Here is a 23,329-nt window from a genome sequence, read left to right as displayed (position 1 = left end):
CCCCCCCCCTCCCCTATTCTTTTTCACTACTATAACAGTTCTCCGAAGGGGGCTCAAGCCAAATTGCAGCTAGCGAGCATCGTTGGACATATCCGAAATCGGAAAAGGAATGTAAAATAGATTCAACGTTTTCCGTTCTTCATTTTACATTTTTTTCCTCTCCTTCCTCTTCCTCTTTCTGTCTCTAATCTTCTTATTTTTACCCCCCACCCCTCCCCCAAGCCTTTAACCATCGCGCAAGTCAGAGTGATGTGTTTGCGCTGCACCTGCGTACTAAGTCACTCTCATATCGCTTTTGTGACGCTTGGACGCATTTGGGTTAAGGGTAGAGGGTCCTCAACCTTTATCGATCCCAGCCACTACTTGCAGATCTGTCGTCATGCTACTGTGTACTCAGAAAAGATACCTATCCGCCCCCCTCCCCCCCTGAATCGGCCGCCCCCTCCCAACATCAACATTGCATGCGCTCATTACGTATATCTGCATGTGGGTAAATCATTAACGAGGGCGCAAGCACACGGGGGGAGGGAGCTATTGCCGGATATCGTTTACACGAAGGAATGCACCGGCCATTGTTATCCCGCGCGGAACAATTTGGTCCTGTAGTGATGCGGCTCACAGTGTGCATTAATTGGTATCAATAACGAGGGGGTTGGAGGGATCAAACGGATACAGCACACTGTGAATTTGGGTCATATTTTCGGGGGTTGGGGGTTCTTGGACAATGGAAGAAAAAGCGACGTAATATGACAGAAATAATTTTTTGAGAGGAGAACATGGCATTCGATCAATTCGTGGTAGGTTTCAGACAAGAAATGGATTCTCTTCGGGTAAAAGGAGGGTGATACTCATTGTTGAATATTTTCGTCTGAATTTTCCGTTTCAAATTCTGGAAATTGTTATCGTGTTCAAGTTCCACGGGAGTTTCGGGAAATCTTGTCATTGAAAAATCAAATATTCCATTTTTTTCTGTTCGGAGGATCTGGAAATTAATAAAATACTTGATTTTTCATTTTACAATTATTGTGTGAATTCTGAAAAATTCAGGGGAAAATTAAACATTCATGTCATTTTGTTTCTGAATATTCATCAATGTTCCACTGAAAACACATGAATTTCCGTGAATTCTACCATTTTTTCTCTAAATCCGATTCAATGTCACTCTCATGAGATTTCCTATAATATCTTCCACGAAATTTCAATAAATTTCTAACACTGCTGAATGAAAAAATGATATTCTTTTCTGGAAATTCGATAATATTCCCGAAGAGACAAAGTAAGTTTGAGAGAAGGACAAGATGTTATTGCTTTCCTTCAAGCTCATTGCAATTGAGAGCAAGTGACAGTTATCATTTAGAAATATCTGAAGGTCCTCCCCTGTATAAATTCTGTACCGCTTCAATATGAAAATCTCTGCTCAATGATTCACTGACTCAAAGCTTTTAGTATTTTTAGTAATTTTCTCATCTTTTGACACGACATAAACGATTTCTTGAGACAAGAAATTCTCACTTTATCGCCAAGTGTTCGTCTTCAAGTCAAGAATATTTCACAGGATTTCTGCATAGCCTGACTCATTATGCGGAATTCTTATCCCAAGCTTTTTATCCTTAAGAGATGAGATATTCGACGCAAGAAATTCGTTTTGTGATATTATATCGATATTTCCCTCAGTAGTTTAGGAGTTGGGGGTTGGCCAGAGTTGCCCGAGTTCCCGACGTTGTTAGTAACTATTTGTATATTTTTGGTGGGAAGCCTGATGATGTAGAGCAACAGCAGAGGGAGGTAATATCGGGCCGAGTTTGATTGGCAATTGTTGGTCCAGCTCGTGCGAAGGTTGGGTATAAGCACATATGATGGAATTACTGCCTATGATGGTGTCTATTGGTTGCATGGGCACCAATAGACGGAGGCAATGCGTTGGTTCTCTCGATGTTCCTGATAATTCCTACCTAGATGATTTATAAATTGACAAGTCAGTGTTGGAGCAGTGTATCAGCATAGGGGATCCATAACAGCGTATTTGTTATCAATCTGTCGATATGGTTACGGACTATTCGACTGAATCACTGGACCAAACCTGAGGAAGGTATTCCCACTCTATCAATCAACTTCAACATCACCGTGAACGTTTTGATCCACTTTTTCCAATGACGGATGATGTCTTCTAGTAAACATATGGCGTTGAGCCAGCAATATTTAAGATTTTGTGGATGAACAAGGAGTTTATTTCGCTGCAATGCAGGAGGATGACTCGAGCTAATCGTCCAATTCACCAGTTTTCTCATGAAATTACCCTGGGAAATTACCAGTCTATCAGCTGGATATCACAATTACTGCCTGGGTGATTTATGAATCAACACCTTAATATCATTAAGGTGCTAAGGTGCTATTAGTGAAGGATATCAGCATACGGGATCTACAACACCTACGCTTTTCTGTTATCAAGTTGTCGATATAGTTGTGTAATATTTGACTGAATCGTCCACTAATTTTCTTGGAAACCTTTCCACCCTATTAATCCTCTCCAGCATCACTCCTAAACATCTTGATCAATTTTCCTCAATGACGGATGAAATCGTCCATTGCACATATGGCGTTGGGCCAACAATATACACCTTGTGAGTAAACAAGGAGTTTATTTAGCTGTTATGCAGGAGGGTGATTCGAGCTGATCGCCCAATCCATACGCTTTCCCATGAAATTTTTGTGGGAAGTTTCCACTCTATCAGCTCGATATCACAATTGTTGCTCGATATCACAATTGCTGCCCGGGTGATTCATGAATCAACATCTTAATAATAAAGAAGGATATCACCATACGGGACCTATAGCACCTACGCTTGTCTGTTATGAAGCTGTCGATATAGTCGTGTAATATTTGACTGAATCGTCTACTAATTTTCTTGGACACCCCTCTATCCTACCAATCATCACATGCCCTAAACATCTTGATCAACTTTCCTCAACGACCGATGAAATCGTCTATTGCACATATGGCATTGAGCCAACAATATTTAAGACCTCGTGAGTAAACAAGGAGTCGATTTAGCTGTTATGTAGGAGGATGACTCGAGTTAAGAGTCCCATTCACCCGTTTTCCCATGAAATTTTTGTGGGAAGTTTCCACTCTATCAGCTCGATATCACAATTGTTGCCCGGGTGTGATTCCTGAATCAACACCTTAATAATAGAGAAGGATATCAGTATACGGGATCTATAGCACCTACGCTTGTCTGTTATCAAGCTATCGATATAGTTGTGTAATATTTGACTGAATCGTCGACTAATTTTCTTGGACCCCTCTATCCTACCAATCGTCACATGCACCCGCCCTAAACATCTTGATCAACTTTCCTCAACGACCGATGAAATCGTCTATTGCACATATGGCATTGAGCCAACGCTATTTAAGACCTCGTGAGTAAACAAGGAGTTTATTTAGCTGTTATGAAGGGAGGGTGACTCGAGCTAATCACCCAATCCATGTGTTTTCCCATGAAATTTCCGTGGGAAATTTCCAGCCCATCAGCTCGATATCACAATTGTTGCCTGGGTGATTCATGAATCAACACCTTAATAATAGCGAAGGATATCAACCTACGGGATCTATAGCACCTACGCTTGTCTGTTATCAAGCCGTCGATATAGTTGTGTAATATTTGACTGAATCGTCGACTAATTTTCTTGGAAACTCCCCCATCCCATTAATCCTCTCCAGCATTCCTCCTAAACATCTTGATCAACTTTCCTCAACTACGGATGAAATCGTCTATTGCACATATGGCATTGAGCCAACAATATTTAAGATCTCGTGAGTAAACAAGGAGTTGATTTAGCTGTTATGCAGGAGGGTGACTCGAGCTAATCGTCCAATCGGCAACAAAAACTCCGAGTGATTTCACAGACAGTCGATGCTGGGGGACCTCAGCGAAGGGTGGATATCAGTATTGACGTTCACTTTCCGAGTTATTAGCAGAAAAACTTCCCCATGCTCATACACTCCGTCAGCGTTTTCGTGAATTTCATTGGCTGGTGTTCCCCGCCTCAAAGTGGACCATTTTTTTTTATTACGATTGAACGAAAGTGTATTTGTGTGTTGGGGGAGTTGGAAGAGGGTGAGTGTGCTTTGGGTAACTTGAAAGGGGGATAAAAACGATCAGGGGGAAAAGTCGCATTCGACTGAAAGAGGCAAATGCTTGGGAGTCACGATATATAACGCTGGGTTTGACGATTACCTAAGGATTTTCCAGACGGAAATTGAACGAATTTTTTCTCCAACGGGAGACTCTGGTGAAGGGAGGAAAGGGGAAACTCGAAAAAGAACACGTGGATTTCAAAGCGATTTTACGGTGATGACGAGACGCAGCACGAAAAGTTTTGAATCCGAGATTTTTGGTAAAATCAAAGGGAGTTGAGAAAATACGAGGCAGTGAAAAAATCTGAGTGTTTGCTCGTTGGTTATTTGGGTGGTAAAAGTCTTGGCAGAGACATCAGAAAGAGCCGTTGAGAGGGCCCTTTGTATCACCCAACAAAGAGTAGAAACAAAGTTCAGCGGAGGAGAAATAGAAAAAGGAAAATTGACGAAAAACTTGACCTGAGGACTGCGATGCTAAGATTTTTCTCATACGTCCACTCGAGGGGTTGTAACATCAACGATAAACGACGCGTTCATATCTCAAGAAGTAGCAAGCCACATAAGTGCACTTAGCTCTGTTACGCGTCCAAGCGCATCGCAGCATCCTGGCTCATATCTGACCCACTTTATAATGTTCTTGATGCAATAATAAAAAGGGGAAAGGGAAGGGGATATTTTTGCTGTCATAACCTTAGAGGACACTTTTATCTGGGCCATTCCATCTAACATTTTCGTAATTTCATTTCATATCGGGCACTTGAAATCTCAAAGAGAACAATACCCCCGTTTACGCCGACTTCACGGGAGTGGAAATGGTCGTGGAATGAATTTTCAGGTTGGCATGACCACTCTGCCGTCGAGGACTGGGGTGTCCTTCGGTGTGTGTCTCTCCTCATCTGCTGGATTGAAGTGTGAAGTCCTCGGTTGAGATTAGCGCAGCGTGGTTACCCCAGTTATAGACTTAGACTGTTTGAAAATTACTCTTGAAATTTCAAGTCAAAAAGATTGGAATTTTAAACAATGACAAAGTTACGTGAAATTTCTTTATATTTCTTCATGGATGAATCATTAATTTCTTGAATATTTAAGTAAAATATTCAAGTAGTCACATTGTTAGAAAAAAAAGTGAAATTTCCTGGATATTTTACTACTAATTTCCAGATTAGTGGTTAAATATATTCTGAAAATTCAAAAACATATTTTCTGGAAGGTTCTGGTTTTCCATTCATTTTTAGGGAAAAATGAAATTGAAATTAACAGTTTTCTTTGATTTTTCTACGAAATTCTGAATTTTCAATGGCAAAATTTCTAGCAATTTCAGGGGTAGTTAAATTCGATAAAAATTTCCAAAAAATGCACCTGAAATTTTAGACAAAAATTTTTAACAGTGCATACGGTACTCAAAACCATTGAAAATTTTGAAAATTCAGGCAGCAACTTCTCTGAATTCCCGAGTCGAATAATTGGACCTGACAAATTCGGGAGAAGGTTGCAGAATCTATTCTAGCCACCCTCGTCCCTCCGGTTGCAGGCGTTGTCTAAATGAAAAATGAAATTAAAAAAAAATCAGACCCTTATTCCAAGTGAAAATGAAAATGTTTTATTTTGACATTTCTGGCCTCTCCGAGGGTGTCATTGGCATTAGAGGTGTCAATAAGTACCGAATCAACATTCACTTGGCGAAAAAATTCGATTTTGACGAAAGTCGACTTTCCCCCTAGAAAAACGGAAAATCGGACCCTTTGGCTCGGGGTGAAAACAGTATATGCCACGCGGGAGTTTGCGATGACATTTTGACTCAGGGTTATATTGCCGTCGCCTTCGGCTCGGGCCCTCATAGCCCTCATTTCGGGGAGGTCTCCCGTCGCTCAAATAGTCGGAATTAACGATCACCCGGCTAAAAAATTAGATTTTGGCGAAAGTCGACGTTCCCCCTGGAAAAACGGAAAATCTGACCTTTTGAAAATCTTCAAAAAAAAACTTTTTCAGTTTTCACTTTTTCCACATACTCTTGAGAGTTTTGAATAGCCCGTCGCTTAAATAGTGGGAATCAACGTTCACCCGGCTAAAAAATTCGATTTTAGCGAAAGTCGACTTTCCCCCGGGAAAAACCGAAAATCTGACCCGTTGGCTCGGGGTGAAAAAAAAAAATTTTCAGTTTTCACTCTTTCCACATACTTTTGAGAGTTCTCAATAGCCCATCGCTTAAATAATTCGATTTTGGCGAAAGTCGACTTTCCCCTTGGAAAAATCCAAGATCTGACACTTTGGCCCTCGTGACCCTTGTGACCCTTTGACCGACTTTCCCCCTGAAACAATCCAAGATCTGACACTTTGGGCTCCGGTGAAAAATTTTTTTTTCCAGTTTTCATTTTTTCCACATACTTTTGAGAGTTCTGAATAGCCCGTCGCTCAAATCATTCGAATCAACGTTCCTTCCCCTCCACCCCCTCCTGAAATCCCGTCGTCTCGGTAGTATAGAGAAGGACTTTTCAGGGCCGAAAAGAACTGAGGATTCGAAAGGTCTCCGGAAAACTACGTCGCAGAACTGATTCGGACTTACCAGGTCGATCTAGGTCTGGAGAGATCTTGAAAGACCTATGTACGTCTAATCACAACGAAATCCTCGACTCGGGAGTTCTTAATCACATGAAAAAAAAACAGATCCTGGATTTGTTTAAAAAACAGTGGCCGAGTGAATGCTGAATTTGAAAAAAAGGTGATAAATCGCGGGGGGGGGGAGATTTTCACGGGGAAAAAATCCGGGAACCGCTGATAGAACAGATTTTTCGGTTTTACGTCCCAAAATAAAACATCCCACGGACACTAATTTTTAGTGGCGGAAGTGTTGATCTAACGTGTGTGCCCAAATCCGCCAGGCTCCACCAATGACCCAACCCGATAAAAAAATTCAACCGCCGCTTACCGACCCGAAAAGTTCCGCGTTACCTCTTCCATCTCCAACTAAAGTGAAGTTTCCAACCTACCTTTTTCCTCCAACCCTTCTAACTAATGGTTGTCTCATTCATTAAACCGCCGAAAAAAAAGGAAAAATCCCCTTCTATTCACGAAAATATATGGTTACAGTGCCCTCCGGCAGGGGATACCCCTGGCCCGCTCTGCTCACCAAGTATCTTGAGACTCTCGCGGGCATTTTCGTAAAGATGAAGAGTAATGTCGACCATGGTAGAGCGGCCATGATGAAGAAAGGCGATTCCGTGCTCTCCGCGTCTAGGTCAAGGAGTAAGTTTCCCGGGCAGGTTGAAAAGAAAATCACCCGAGAAGAAGGGAACCGACGAGGAAAAGAGAAAATCACCCAATTGCCATTTTTCACGGTACCCATAAAGTTCCATAAAATTCGCCCGCGGCATTGTCCAATATGCCCCCTCCCCCCAACCACCTTCAACTGTAGAATTAAAAGAACTCGCTGAAGAGCGGCACAAAGACCCTGAAATGGTTAATGAACCAGAGAAAATATAGTTTCTCACAATCAGATGGTAACAATTGTGAAATGGACTTTTACAAAGTTAACAAGGTGTATTATGAGGCATAATACCCTATACTCAATCAGCCATGGGTGAAGAGTCCGCGGTAACTCCATTTCTTTGTTCAATCGCGTAAATCGTCCACCTCTCGACCGACTGAAAATGGATGGAACTGCTATGGCGACAGCAGCTGATATTCCATCTCCATAATAACTTCATAAATCCGCTATTCATCTGGGTAGAACTGTCGGTGTGTTATACGGGCTTTTTCCCCATAACTTCTCTTCCTCAATTTTTTCCTCCCTCCCTCTTCACTTGGAGAATCCAATTAACTTCGATAAAAGTCATCTGCGTTGTAATACACTTATCGGCTTTCCTCTCAACTTTAACTCCATCTCTCGAGACAAGTACTAGGGGAATGCATGTCCACTTATTTCGGTGATGAAGGTATTAAGCACTCTGATGTACTCCAGGTTGGCACTACTCGCTGAGTAAATACCTCTACTTTATGAATTGTAAACGTTTGTCTTCCAGGTTTTTTGTCCTCTTCTCGGCGCTTTTTTTGAAGTCAATACTTAATGCTCTCGAGGGCCTGTCGCCGGCCTCTTTGGTCCTGCCCTCGCTCAAACCTCGTGAGAGCTGAGTCGTGCACTCTCAAAGTCTCCAAGGTTTTTTTCTTTACTAAAGAGGGTCATTGAGGGGAGGTTCACCTCGGGAAAAAAAATTTTTTTTTCAGAAAATGTTACAGTTATTATTGATAAATTTTATTTATGAACGATACAGTGTTGAAAATTTTCCACTGAAATGTCTGAAATTTTAGGGACTGTTGTCATTAAAAATCATAATTTTGTACAGAAATCCGTAGGAACTAAAAATTTCCGTTTAATTATTCCGGGAAAATTGATGAAAAATCAAGAAAATTCGCCTTGAATTCCAGATTTTTTTTAATCCTCAGAGAATTCCTTCAAAAATTTCTGGGATTCCAAGAATTTTAAAGGAATTGCCAGCAAATTCAAGAGAATTTGGCAGTGAATATTCGTTTTCACTTGAAAATTCATGTAAATTGTGCAATTTACGTCTTCCTGCCGCTAAAAAAATTGAAGTTTACTTGAGTTTTCCGAGAAACTTGAAATTCCATTGAAATTTCAAGGAATTTTGTCATCGAAAATCCATAATTTCGTGGAGAAATCCGTTGGGAACTGTCAATTTCTGTGTATTTTTTCCTGGAAAAAAGATGAAAAATCATGAAAATTCAGGAAGACCTCTTCTTGAATTCCAGATTCCTCCGAATTTCCAGGGAATATCTTCAAAAATTTCTGGAATTCCAAAATTTTTAAAGAAATTGCCTGCAAAATTTGGCAGTGAATATTCCATTTCACTTATCAATTCACGTAAATTATGGAATTTCCGTCTTCCTGCCGTTAAAAAATAGGAATTTTCCTGAATTTTCAGAGATACTTGAAATTCCATTGACTTTTTCTCCTTAAATCGAATTCTAGGTCTTTTTCCAAAAATTTCACCCTAATTTTTTAACAGTGTAACTCTTTACAGTTGAGAGGGTTCCTATCAATAATCCAGTTTCGATAAAGTACTTCCTCCCCAAATGCGTTCATTCCTGCTGCACTGTTTCCATTCATCTCCCATTCTTTTTGTGGAAATGCACTCATTATAATTGATATCCATAAGAAATTTTTGAGAATAAAATTGACACATTTGAAATAACGACTTTTTGTCATTCAGAATGGTTAACCATATTCGAAAAACTATTAAAAAAATTTGCGTTAGAGACTTTTTTCAGCTTGAATTTTTAATTATCAAAAATTCTAATTTTTAATTTTGAGCAGTCGGAGAAATTTTTTACCAACTGATTTTTCCTGACGAAAAATGACGGGAAAAATAGTAATTTCAACATTTTCTTCTCGAAAAACGTAGTTTTGTTTTACCTTCTTCATGCTTTTGCATTTCTGCATAATGTTCAGGGCCATTGACCCTGATGGCACAAAACACCGATGAATTTTCGGGCTTCACCACTGAGAAACTCTCGGCAAAGTTATGAAAAAATTTCTTGTTTGAGGGTTCAAGAGCGAATGACGCTGGTTTTACGATGCTCCTCGAATATTACCGCGACACACGGTGTGTGCGTCTTTTTTTTACGATTTTGGTACTAGAGTTTATACGTTTTTCTAGACCATGAATCCTCTTACTACCTAGGAGGGAGGTTAGCTTCCTGTATAAATAAAATATACTCCTGGCACACATACACATACACATTTGCACAACTTTTTTGTTTTCCGTGTGTAATGCCCGCAGTTCATTTCCGCTTTTATGCGCGTCTGGTGTGCGATAGCAATTTTTCTGTCCACATTAATACCCGTATTTTTGTTATTTTTTTAAATTCTCACACGTCTCGTTGTCACGTAGATTCAGACTGATCGGCCAGTGGTGAACCGACTCTCCGTGGGATTGAAAACCATACGATGTATAAATTCATTTTAATCTCTTCCCTTCAATTTTTTTTCGTATGCAATAGCACTGGCCAAAAAAAAAACAAATCACAAATGCATGTAGACGTGATTTATACCCAAGTTTGATTGTACAAGGGCGTGCAGAGAAATATATAGTTTCAAAGGCTCATACCGGATGAAGCTTAATCCACTGTGACCTCGGCTATCGAATCTTTTCCAGCGGATAAAAAGCAGTTTTCATTTCGCACCCAACGATAGAGCGAGAGGGTGCTACATACACTGCATATGAGTTTCAAACCGCGGGGAAGGAGGTGGGAGTGCGAGAGAGAGCTTTAAATAACGTGCTTCATGACACTTTCCGGTGGGCGGAAGATAGGGTACAACACGTGCATACTTAATCGCCCGTATGACTCACGGACGCTAGGTAAAGGGTCGACGAACCCTGTCACCCTATTTTTTTCATCCTGTTTTTGTTTTTAGTTTCATGATTTCCATCGCAACTGAACTGGAAATCACCTGGATGAGTTTACAGGTTTTCGTTCAACAGAACAGACAGGAGTATGTGATGATGACGGGAGGTAATAAGTTTTCTACAACATGTGAAATACGAGAAAAAGTTTGAAACTCGTTCGTGAAAAATAAAAATTGTCATTTTTCATCGGGACCGGCAACACGGAAAGATTGAAGCCTGAGTCGGGAATTGGGTAGCATTGGGGTGGGACTGGGTGCCCCGGACTTGGAAAGGAAGGTTTTGGTCCAGTGGTGGGAGCCAGCGTTCGCCCGAGGTTGGACCGACAGTCGAAAATCGAGGTTGATCCAGTTTTGTCGCGCCGAGGGAGATCAGAAGTGAATTGAATTCGTGACATCAGAATTCTCGTTCTTTCGAATTGATGAACTCCTGGGCCAGGGTTGGCCCATTACCAACGTTCTACCACGGCAAAAATTATCACTGATCCGAGCGCTATCATAACTTTGAGACAGCACCGGTTATCCTGGCCCCAAACCGATAAATCTTGATCGAATGCTGGTAGCCAACGTTCGCCCATAGCTGAGCCAACAGTTGGAAATCAGGGTTGACCTGGTGTTATCAACTCCACTAGCAGATCACAATTTTCGTGACACAATAAAAATAATTCAGGTAAGAATTGTCAAAAAGATTCAGCCCTTGCCGCCTTGGCTTAACCTTGGCATTGCCCTGGTTGGCCGTCTCTTCAAAAACAGCCCTTGATCCAACCGTCGCCCAGGATGGGACGAACCTCCGACAATCAAGCTTAATGTCAAAATGCTCGTTTTCTCGGGTTGGCGAACTCCTGGGTCAATGTTGGCCCGTTTTAAACTTTCTATCTAGATAGAAATGATTACCGGCTCAAGTGATGGCACAGCCTTGGCTCAGAATTTGTTTTTCTAGCTTCAAATTTATAAATTTTCATAAAATATTGATAGCCACCCTTCGGCCAGGGCTGGCCCAACACTTCTCAACCAAGGTTGAATCCGACTTGACTTCACCAACATTTTCCAAGGTTAGAAAAATCCTGGCCAACCATGGTTAACTCCCACCGCTCCACCCAAAATAGTTCTCGAGAGCTCTCGGCGCATATTACCCTGAAAATTTTGGTATATAACTTTCAATGAGGCGTTGTCCCGGAAAAAGATGAGTACAACAGTGGGAGAAGGAGGTTGGATGGATGGGGTGAGAGTAGTGTTCGCAATTAGGAACGCGCTAAGCGAACTTAATGACCCACTTGGCTATTAAATCCCCCAAGAGTAGGATGTGAAGAGTGGAGGATGAAAAAGCGAACAACTGGAGGATAAATACAGTGAGATAAAGCGAAAAAAAGGAAATAAATATATTCTCTTTCCCGGAATGACAGTGAGACGCTCCGATTCCCCTCAACGATTGTCACGTTTTATTTATCACGGTATAACAGTACCGTATACTGTACTATAGACACTATCCAGCAATTGTCCATCCAACACCCCCGTGCGGATACAAATTTATCTTAATCGATTTTTTAAAATCCTCGTGAATAATTTATGGAGACTCAGCATGACGCCGGCGTTTTCATCTCCCCTCTCGCTTCCACTGCGACTTCTTCCTCTTACTCTTTTTTAAAACTCCAGGAGGTGAGGAATCGCTGACTAATTGCACAAGGCGCGATAGTGGTTTTATCATTCATTAGTGGAAACGTTTTGATGAAGAAAAAAAAAGATTGATTTCCAACTCTCACGGGTACTTGGCCATTGAAAATTGGAAATGGGGTAGTGGAGAATGGTAACATTTCCTTTCATCGATATTCCATGATACGGACGAATGCCTTTTAGAGCCGTAGTTTCGACTCGTCCAGTCCAAGTCTCACGGGGATTTTTTTTTCTAGCGCAGTCGAAAATTGAGAGGATTTACGGTGTTCAGCCACTGCGCCACCTCACCCTCGCCCCTTCTCACCCTGGAGGATCGTTTTCCGTTTGATAAACGTTATTGCCGTGAGATTTTGCTGTTTGAAAAAAATAGTTCAACAAAACCGGCGAAAAAAGAAGTCGAGTCAAATGGGAATGTAAAGAAGCCAAAAAAAATAGGAAACAAGTTTTTTTCGTGTCTCTTTTTCTAGGCAATTTTCCTGGGCGCGTCATGGGTGCCAGGACACGTCCCTCAATTGCTCGGCAATGAGATACGGGACAGAGGAGAGAACCGCGTGGAGAGAGACCAAAGGGAAAAAAGCCAAAGGGGGTGGATGAAGGAAAAAAAATAACATCCTGACGAGACACTCAAGCGAGAGGGGCAGACGGTGCAGATCCACAAGTGTCTCCGAAAAACTTTAAACGAAAAAACCAACTTCCCGAAACTCCACTCTGTATCCGCGATACGTTTTTTGTCACATCATCGTGAGCGACAGTATGAGATGAAAATCAATTTATGAAAGTCACTCGAAACAAAACCCAAGGCGTCTTGATAATTACTTCCCGGGCTTTCAGGCCGTGAATTCTTCATTCGAGAAGTTTGAGGGACAAGGAACTCGTAAGAAACTTTGCGAGGGGCTTTTGTTGCTGTGTCAATTCAATATTCACCCACTCAGTTCCTCAGTGGGTGGAAAGCAGAAAAAAATCCTGAAATGTTCACTCCGAAAATGATGTTTGAGCGTAAATAAAGCGTGAGTTGGTATAATGTATGGCTGTCACGCTCGATTCTGGTGAGAAATAATCTCCAATGGTATTTCTGCACACGAAGAAGGATGATTTAACTCTTGTTTTTGATGATGAAGCACTATTCTCGGAGCCATTGTCAACATCTCCCCGGAAAATCAATGAAGAAGACAAAGAAAAGTATTCTCCCGCCACTCATGAATATTTTTTTTTCCCAACGTCACGGGGTGACGTCACCCTCGGCTCAAGCCTGTGACATTTATTAAACGAATTCAGCGAATTTTGATCAAGCCCCCTTACACTCTGACATTGACATTTGAAATTAATTAAGAAGCCGATGGTGAAGATGCGTCTTGAGGTGGATAACTTACATGTGTACATCCCACCGTGACATTTTGAATTTGATATCTCCGCGTGGTACTCAACGTGCTTCACATGTACGATGAACTTTTCCAACAAAATCCAAAGTTGGATGGGTTGAGGCAGTGTGTATGAGGTACACCGATATCTCAAAACAGTTGGGTTAGTAGGGTCCCCTCGCCGTAACTTTACTCGTGCGTGTGCACGCCAACCATTGCCTCTCCGCTTGATTCTGAAATGGAATTAGTGCACACGGCAATATTGCGACTCCCTCACAATGCAATGAGGATAATTCAGTTAATTTGTGGTTGCCAGGTACCTGAGGCTTGCCAAGGGATGAAAAGTGAGCACCTGTCATTTCTCCATTCACTGCACGACATGATTCATACTTTTTTTTCGGGCTATCATTGTTCATGCACGAGACAATTAATTTTCAGGGGCTGCAGGAATGAGCAATGTATTTTTTGTTTACGAATGGAGGCTTTGTAATTGTTCAAATTTAAGTTTTGGATATTTTGGGTTATATCGAGCTCAGTATGATCGATCGATTTTTCGCTCAATATAAAATCCGAAAAGGGCAATTTTTAGACCTCGTCCGCTAATGTAATGTAATGTAATGTAATTGTTCGTTAATGAATGGATGGAACTGAACCTTTTCTCTTTAATGTAGGTATTGTTGAGCCCTATCAGTCACCATTAATTAAATTTTAATTCATCGATTACTTGTTTAAATTTTCCAATTTTTTCGAAAATCGGTTGTTCCGTGATAACTAAAAACAATATTCTGATTTGATTGAATGATGGCTTAAAAAATTTGTTTGAATGTCCTTTTGACCAAGTTCAAAGATAAAGGCGATATCAATAATCGTTCTTTTGATTTATTTAAAAATTTGAAAAAGTGTTTTATATTTTAAAAGCAGAATTCCGGGGATATCTTCGTTCATAGCTTAGAAGACTTGTTTTAATGCCAATAAGTCGAAGTTAAAAGATGATTACGATAGTTATATTGGTTAATTTGATTTTTATAAATTAAAATTTTATGTATAAATGGAATTTTTCTATTAAAATTTTATCAAAGGGTTGAGGGAAGAGATAGAATCGTAAAAAAGACAATCGGTTATATAGAAAAAGGGGATAGCAAGAATAATTACGATGATAGCATTCAACTAAGTTGAAAAGAAATCTTATTCAATTTAATAAAATAAAAATAGTAATAAAATAACCATTTGGAAGCATATTGCTAATTTATTAGCAAAAATAAGTGCACTATATGCAATACAAGAGCAATTTTCCACTTGTTTTTTGTTCTATTCAATGTGAAATTCTACCAGTAATTTTTTTATACTGAAATGCGAGTTATGCTGGAATTTCCACTTAACAGAATTGAATTTACGTTTCAACCCCTTTCAATCGATGTAGAGTGTCCACCGAATTCTTCATGTTCCCGCGAATTTTCACCGCATTAATCATACATCAAAATCAGGGGAATTATTTCTGTTTCACGTTATACCTCACTCGAGATTCATTCGCAACTGAACTTGGGGGTATATACTCCTGATTAATAATACCAACCAGGGAAACGTTCAATTAAACAAGGCACGCAGCCGGAGAGAGCGTGGAGACCTCTCGCTATGAAGTGCGGGGCTCGATGAGCGAACCGCAATGCAAAATAAACCGATCACGAAATGAATTTCCGTCGAGGGCTCTATACAGACACGAGGCTTTTCATACAGCTTCGGTTCGGATCAATCAACAAAAAAAATGTGAGGAAGAAAAATTGAAAAAATAGTATACATGCACACACAGAACAGAGAATGATTAATTTTCAGCTTGGCATCACATCCAATCAATTTTCACGGGATGGAAAATAAAATTGAGAATAAAAAAAACATTGGGCGAAGCTGTTTTTTATTTGAAGAAAATTCCACCAGGTTCAACCAGCGTTAGTTGGGGCTTCTACTGGCACCGGTGGGTGAAGCTTGATCTAGGGTAACCAGTGTTGGGCCAAGGTTATGCCGATGTTACGTAATTTAGGTGTGGAAATGAGGAAAGCCGCTCACTTTTATATCTTTCAATAACGGAAGAGTTTCGTCCAAGAAGTTTCCCTGGTATAGAGGACGAACCGGCCAGCATTGGTCCAATGTTGGCCCGACGGTGGCCGAACGTTGGCCCAATGTTGGCACCTAGACTGACTCACTATTTCGTCAATCTTGGAGATAGCACTCGGCCAAACTCAGTTATCGAGTGTTCGCACAGTACTGGGGGAAGTTTGGCTGCCAGATAACATACGCCGAGGCTCCGAAATGTTAGTAAATCTGCAGGAGTCATCTTTGACATGCTGTCTTAGTAATTTCTACTTGAGTGGAAACAGGTCATGTTACCCAACATTTCATCAACACTGTTAAAACTTATTCGTCTGAATTTTCCGTATCAAATTCCGGACACTTTTATCGTGTTCAAGTTCCATTAAAATTTCCGGAAATCTTGAAGTTGGAAAATCAAATATTCCATTCATTTTCTGTTCAAATGATCTGGAAATCAATATATTTTATTTTATTTTTCTGTTAAATTATTCTGTAAAAATTCAAAAAATCAGGAAAATTTAGCGAAAAATTGAAAATTTATGTCATTTTGTTTCTAAATATTCATGCTCCACTGAACTTTCATCAAGTTGTGAAATTTCCGTCACACTCCCACGGAAATCTTGAAATTTCACAATCATTTTTTTCCTAAATCCGATTCAATGTCACTCTCATAAGCTTTGCTATAATATCTTCCATGAAATTGAAAAAAATTTCTAACAGTGAACCCGAGCATCAGGTTGAAAATAATAAAACTGCGCGAAAATTTTCTTTTCCGAAGTTGGAAAGTCACCACTGTACCAAGGTTACGCCATTGTTTTATCCAAATACCGACTACCTGTACGTCAGGTCTGGACCATGAGTGAATTCATGAGGACAGCCGAGACAATCATCCAGGAAATGTCTCCACCTACCAGACCGCCTGAAAAAAGTCTTCTCGCAATTGAAATTTAATTTCCGTCGATTCATATATTTCCCCGTGATATATGAAAAAGAAATAAAAATAGAATCATAGGCGTAGCCCATTCGTGAGTCCACGGCACCAATCAAATCTGTCGCAAGACCGCGCCTGCCATCGACCCGAGAGGCAACAGCCCATTGGTGCAAGTGAGAGAGAAAATACGTACAAACACAGTTGCACTCCAACAAGACTGAACAATAGACCCCCGACGGTATATACAGAATGCAACCCACTACCCGTCAGGGTATACAAACTTGTAGTAACGTGGACGACGTTAGTTTATGATTCCATTATACCTAGCCAGGGCATTCGAATTCTGGGATACATACGTTCAACATTTCCATCCAACTAGCCATGTTGTACCGATGAAAACCAATCACCCGTGGAGTCCAACAGAATCAGTCGGAACTCATCCTGAAATTCCTAGTTTGTCCCCAGTTGTTTGTACCACTTGAAAATTGACAATGAAATTTTAGTCCCTCATGAGCTCTTCTGTTAATGCAGAATAATCGAAAATAAGCTCGATTTGAAACGTCGAAATAGATTCATCAATTTTAAGATTAAGATGTCAATGGAAAAGGAAAAAGGAAAGGTGATGAACAAAAATTTGGGAATTCTAAAAAATTATTGCCGATAGAAAAGAATTGTGATGTTCTGAGATTAAAAGCCCAAAGGGAAAACTGCAGAGGAAAAAACGATTACAATTCATATTCAGGTTTGCAACGAATACAACTCAAGACATAAGAAATGACATCAAATTCCTTGTTGGCAATGTTCTATAAAATACAAAAAAAATTGTTACAGTTACAGTTAAATGTGAAATGCTACAGTTTTACTGAATACAACACGTTCACTTGGTGGAACAAAATCAATTAGTCTCGAGAAATTGTAATGAGAATTGTCTATCAAGATCGCGACATTCGTAAAATAATTCAATTTGAGTAACCTTTAATAAATTTTATTCTAACGTTTAACATCGTAAGATAAAGTTTGGTTCATATATCATATCCATTCATTAAATTATCTCAAAGTATAATAAAATTAGAGTTGAGTTTGATGCATTAAAATCATATACCGAGTCACCACAAGTTGATGAATACGATATTCCATCCTAATATGAGAAAATAAAACGATCATAATTTATATTCAGGTTTGCAATAAATTCAACTTGAGATATGACAAATGCCATTAAATCCCGAGTTGACAACCTTCTATAAAATATAACATTAACTACAAACGTTAGTTTTCTTCAATAAAATGCGCTCACTTGGTGGAAGAGATCAATTAAAATGTCAAGAAGAAATATAATGAGGGTTATCCATTAACATCACGACATCCATCAAATAATTACATTCGAGTAAGTTTAAATTAATTTATCCCAACGGTAACATCACACAATGTGATAAAGCTTAATTCACATATAATATACATTCCCAAACTTATCTCAAAGTCTAATAAAATTACAGTTTACTGATGATAATTAACCAGAATACATATTGTCAGTGGATCAGCACCTAGCGTCAAAAAGTGTGACAAGAGACCCCGAGAAGTTCCCCAAAGAGACCAGAAAAGAAAATCTGATTAATGTCCCTCGACTCTTGAACCATATCCAGCTTCACATTCAGCAGTGTAAGTTTCACATAAGGAGCCACTGTGGCAGATGAATAGAATAGCACATATATACCGCCCAGTGCTATCTCATCCATTGTCAATTTCTCCGACTACCGTATCTATCTGCTCCCTCTATGACTATCACGCAGGTTTATTTAGTATCAAAAGACGTCTACGACGCTTGAAATGTCATGAAAAGTCGATGCTAGGAGGTGCGTTCAAAGACGATGAAGATATAGATGCAGCAAAGGTATACACGGGCATCAAGACTCTTGAATAAGGTACCTTTGAGCTAAATTTACGTTCAATACGAGTTAATAGCGTTTTCATAACTCACTCACCCGCACCCAATCCAATTACTCCCCAAGTTTTCATTGAATCTGTGACTTATATATTCCCAATACTCGAGTAGTGACGGTGAATACGGTTCAAATAAAGTTTCCTGATGTCTTTATTACTGACAGGGAGTGCAAGAGAAGTGAGTGATGTTAGTTTAATGTCTCCGTGATGATAAAGAGGATATGCATTGTTGAGTGACACAGGGGAAAACTTTACATCTACTTCACCCTGTTTCAACTTTAACTTGGTATATAATATCTGCATGTAATTCGATTAAAGTCAGCGGGTTTCGTCGAGGGGGTAGACATCAGGTGGAACGAACAAAGGGATAACAAGGCGAAATGCTGAATAAAAAGAAAAATCCAAAAACGGAAGTAAAAGAGAAGGAGCGGAAGGTAATAAAATGGAATGATATGAATTGAAAGTGAGTTGCTGCTGTTAGTAAATCCGCAAGAGCCATCTTTGACATGTTGTCGTAGTAATTTCTATTTGGGGAGAAACGGGTCAGATTTTACCCAACATTGGCCCAGGCTCAGGCCGCCGGTGATCGAACCTCGGCCCAATGTTGGCCCCTAGGCTGACTCACTGATTCGTCAATTTTGGAGTGATAACACTCGACCAAACTCAGTTATCAAGTGTTGGCACAGCACCATGAATGCGGTTCAAATAAAGTTTCATGATGTCTTCATTACTGACAAGGAGTGCAAATGAGGTGAGTGATGTTAGTTTAATGTCTCCATGATGATAAAGAGGATATGCATTGTTGAGTGACACAGGAGAAAACTTTACATCTACTTCACCCTGTTTCAACTTTAACTTGGTATATAATACCTGCATGTAATTCGATTAAAGTCAGCGGGTTTCGTCGAGGGGGTAGACATCAGGTGGAACGAACAAAGGGATAACAAGGCGAAATGCTGGATAAAAAGAAAAACCCAAAGACGGAAGTAAAAGAGAAGGGGCGGAAGGTAATAAAATAGAATGATATGAATTGAAAGTGAGTTGCTGCTGTTCGTGTCGCTCAAGGTAATGAAATGTGACGGTGAAACAGAAGTGTGAGGAAATATTTACCTGGGGTTACTGCCTCGTAAAAACGTCAACAGTAAAAAATATAATTTTTTTTATCGGAAATGACGTAAACTTTGAAATCTTCAATATCTTCGATATTGTTCATAGACTGTGGAGGGGGAAAAAAGTTGATGGGAAAAAAATAAAACTCGAGGCTTTAACATTGTTCCTTTAACGCCACTGGTGTTGGCTTCTCTTGGTCAAGGTAAAAAAATATCCAGCCAGAGGACACGTTCCAATTGTTTCATTTTATTTCTCTTTTTCTCTCCCTTGAAGTGGTTTTTCAGAAGATTGGTATCAAACAAAAACGCTGGTGAGCCAAACGTGGTGGATGCGGGCTGCGATAGAAGTGACGTGGCCTTGGTTTTGTTCATTTTACGTTAACGTTTTTTCTGAACACTTGTCTGAGGTATATATAATCCAGGCAAAGTCGGCGAAAAACATGAGAAAAGAGGGGAAAAACGTTGACGTCACAGGGGCCAATTACCAATGAGACAAAGAGCGGAAGAAATAAACCTGATATTGGTCCTTGAGAGATTCAATTGTGTTGAGCTCTGAGGGTCCAGTGTTTACGTGAAAAACAATCATTTATAATTCTGTCTAGAATCCACGGGAGAAACGAAAATCATTCTAATTTCCGCTTCTGTCGTCCCTCTTGGATACGATTATACAGCGAGGTATTTTTTCCGTTGTAATCCGGCAAGTACACAGCCATACACCTGGGAATAAACCCGGACCTTAACGGTTGTTTCGCTGAGTGAGAGAGGAGTGAAAAAAAATTCAGACAGTGAAAAACTGAGAGAGGAAGCGAGGACGAACGAAATTCAAAGTCGCACGAAGGCGGAATGTAATGAGCACTGTTTCTTTGTAGTCTGTATATGGCTGGGAGCGGAGTGTGGGCGGGAGGAAAGAAAGTTATGACCCCTCAAGGTCTTTATTCCCCGAATAATTCCCATCTCACCTATTCTTTGAACGTGTGAAAGGTCTCTGTCAGTTGCCTCGCGGTTTTCTCGTTTTTCGCAGGTCGGAGAGTCCGTTTTTTACGTGCCGACGGTCGCCCAGGGCTGGACCGACACTTGTCGAACAAAGTCGGCATGATGTCGGCACTTGCAGATTGATTCCCATTGAGAATACTTGATGAAAACAAGCTTGACAACAATTTTCAAAATGGAACCAAGTCTGGCAGACCATCGGCCAACTGCTGGCCCAGTCTCGGCTCCTTCCCCGTCACTCTTCCATGATTCATTTTTATAAAAATCTCACAGCCCCGATCAATCGATCAAATAAATATTTCATACCGGAACCGATATCCCATCCATGTAACATGGCTTATTCGAATCATGAAGACAAATAGCTCGTTGAAGTCCTCGCGCCTTTGATTCTCCCCAAGTTGTATTGGTCGAACTAGTGGAGTTTAACCGGTAGAATGGTAAAAACCGGTTTTCTGCGAGAGCCACTCGACGGGGCAAGTTTTATAATAAGATTCCTCAAACGCCTCTCGACGCAGCCAACAAATGCTCCAAGGAAAAACCAACGCGAGAGAGGGAGTAGGAAGGATACCCCATTCCTCTTATCGGACGTAACAGGGACAGCAAAAAGTGCCGATGTATATCCCTAAAGGTACCCCATGTATTGGTGCGGAAGGGACTACACTCCAGCAAAGGGGGCAATACACTGACGTTTTCATAAAGAACAGTATACACACTCGTGTTGCGTGTTACTAACGTAACACGAAACGCGCCTTCACGCGATTCTGCATTTTCCCTAGAAGGCCTTTTTGCATTATTGGATGTGAATATTTGTAAAACTCGACGATAAAAGCGAATACAAAAGATGGGGTAGATGGAGGGATCAAAAGCACTTTATTAATTCCCTGAGATACAAAAGATCCCCCAGCGTAAAACGAAATAATACAATTTATGCATTATTTTTAGGGTAGAGTGGGGCAAAATAGACCATTTTCAATAGCTCTAACCTAATGGGACAATTTGGATAAATCAGGTCTCATTTTTGAGTTTAAAAAAAATGCAGTGAAATCAGATAAAACTGTCTTTTATGTCCATTCCAACGATTTTTATGAAAATGAATAAGCCCATATGTTTATGGCAATAGAAATGTTTTAATTGCAGGAAATGATTTATAATCCAAATAGGGGATTATGACATGTTGATAAATTCGTTCTATTCGATGTCTAATTAATGATTCCATTTTCAACTAATGAAGGCTTTATTTGGATGAGCAAAAAATTTATTCATTTTTTTTTTAACTCATTATCATGTAAATAAAAATTTTATTTAAATTGCGTGAGAAAAATGTGAAAAAAGTCATGAATATCCAGCATCATTTAACTTACATTTTGCATAGAATGATTATTTTTTTAAACATTCGTGCTTATGAATAAATCATTGAAATTGTTTAAAATTTCGGAAACCTTATTTTTCAAATCATGAATTCCATTTCCGGTAAAATTTTGAATATGAATAAATTTTTTACAATTCCAAACAATAAAAAAATTTTTTAATCATTTCATTTCATCTTCCTTCAAAAGTAAACTTTCTCATTTTTTTAGAATTTTAAAATGTCTTCCAATGGTTCAACATCGAGATTCAGACCCGCAAAGTTTAAATAATCAAATTACTGCAAAATTTCCGGAAACTTGGGCTCAAATGGGGCTCAAATAAAATCTCTGATATCCGACTACAAAAGTAGAAAAGCATTTTACTGAAGAAAAAATAACTAAAGTACTGTTAAAAATTTTTGTCTGAATTTTCCATGCCAAATTCCGGAAATTTTTATCGTGTTAAAGTTTCACTGAAATTTCAGCTAATCTTGTTATTGAAAAATCAAATATTCCGTTGATTTTCTCTTCAAATGATCTGAAAATCAATAAAATACTTGATTTTTCAGTTTAAGTGTCCTGTGAAAATTTTAAAAAATCAGGAAAATTCGGGGAAAAATTGAAAATTTATGTCATTTTGTTTCTTAGCATTCATGTTCCACTGAATATTCAATTAAGTCGTTACATTTCCATCTCACTCCCACCGAAAACTCATGAATTTCCCTGAATTCTACTTAAAACCTGAAATTTCATAACCACTTTTCTCCTAAATTCGATTCAATGCCACTCTCACGAGATTTACTATAATATCTTCCATTAAATTAAAAAAAAATCCCAACAGTGTACTTGGATATCCTTAATGACTTAATTTTTAAATTTTATTCCAGTAGATGGGGCGCCTACCTCAATAAAGTATGCAAGATAGCGCAAAGAGAAAAAAACTTTCATATATCTATTCATGATATGTTTTTGCCATTATGCTCCCAGCTAACATGGCATTTTTGAGTTACTCAGTCTCCCCCGTCGCCTCACGAGGGACTTAATGTACGCAAAAACCGAGTCACGCCAGTGGAATAATTGTCGCCGGGGGAGTATGCTAATTTATACGATGTTAGAAGCACGAGTGAGACTCACTTGCATGTATCCCCTCCCCCCTCTTCCCACCCCGCCCGCCAAAAAAATGAAAATCAAAGGCACTGGAGCCAATGAAGGGTTAATGAAGTGAAAGAGACTGGGCCATCAGTAAATTTAAACATTCAAAGATCGCTAAATTATTTAACAACGTTAAAAGGCAAAATATATATATATATATATATATATATATATATATATATATATATATATA

At 39.6% G+C, this 23,329-nt stretch overlaps 1 protein-coding gene across 2 annotated transcripts in view; it reads right to left on the bottom strand.

Moving 5' to 3' along the window:
* The window catches only part of LOC107041443 (tetraspanin-5), a 107,664-nt gene that overhangs the window by 83,780 nt on the left and 555 nt on the right, over positions 1 to 23,329 (bottom strand). The gene's annotated exons all lie outside the window — the stretch shown is intronic.

The sequence above is a fragment of the Diachasma alloeum genome, unplaced genomic scaffold (genome assembly GCF_001412515.2).
Source record: "Diachasma alloeum isolate Michigan unplaced genomic scaffold, Dall2.0 Dall_scaffold_00365, whole genome shotgun sequence".
Classification (NCBI taxonomy): Eukaryota; Metazoa; Arthropoda; class Insecta; order Hymenoptera; family Braconidae; genus Diachasma; species Diachasma alloeum.
Note: the sequence above shows the minus strand (reverse complement) of the source record. Positions and strands in the feature narration are given on the sequence as shown.